We start from the raw sequence: 307 nt of genomic DNA on the forward strand, positions 1-307 counted from the left end.
CAATTGTTCACCACAAGACTAGTAATGTGCACTAAAAAGTAAGTAGGGTCATTTTTGATTTCATGACAACTAATCATTTTCAATACCATTGGCAAAACTAACACATACTACTGTATACTGCCATATAGATATTTTAACATTTTAATATTTGTATTTTTTATTTTTTCACATCCATTTTTTCAAGGCAATCATTATTTCAAGATTATTATTTCAAGCTTTGAAATTGGTTTAATCCAAGTCTTCTAAAAAGACACATTCGCTTTATACGATGAACAGATTTTAATATAGGCTTTTATTTACATACATA

Source organism: Sinocyclocheilus rhinocerous, unplaced genomic scaffold, assembly GCF_001515625.1.
Source record: "Sinocyclocheilus rhinocerous isolate Xijiao unplaced genomic scaffold, SAMN03320098_v1.1 scaffold922, whole genome shotgun sequence".
In the NCBI taxonomy this organism is placed as follows: domain Eukaryota; kingdom Metazoa; phylum Chordata; class Actinopteri; order Cypriniformes; family Cyprinidae; genus Sinocyclocheilus; species Sinocyclocheilus rhinocerous.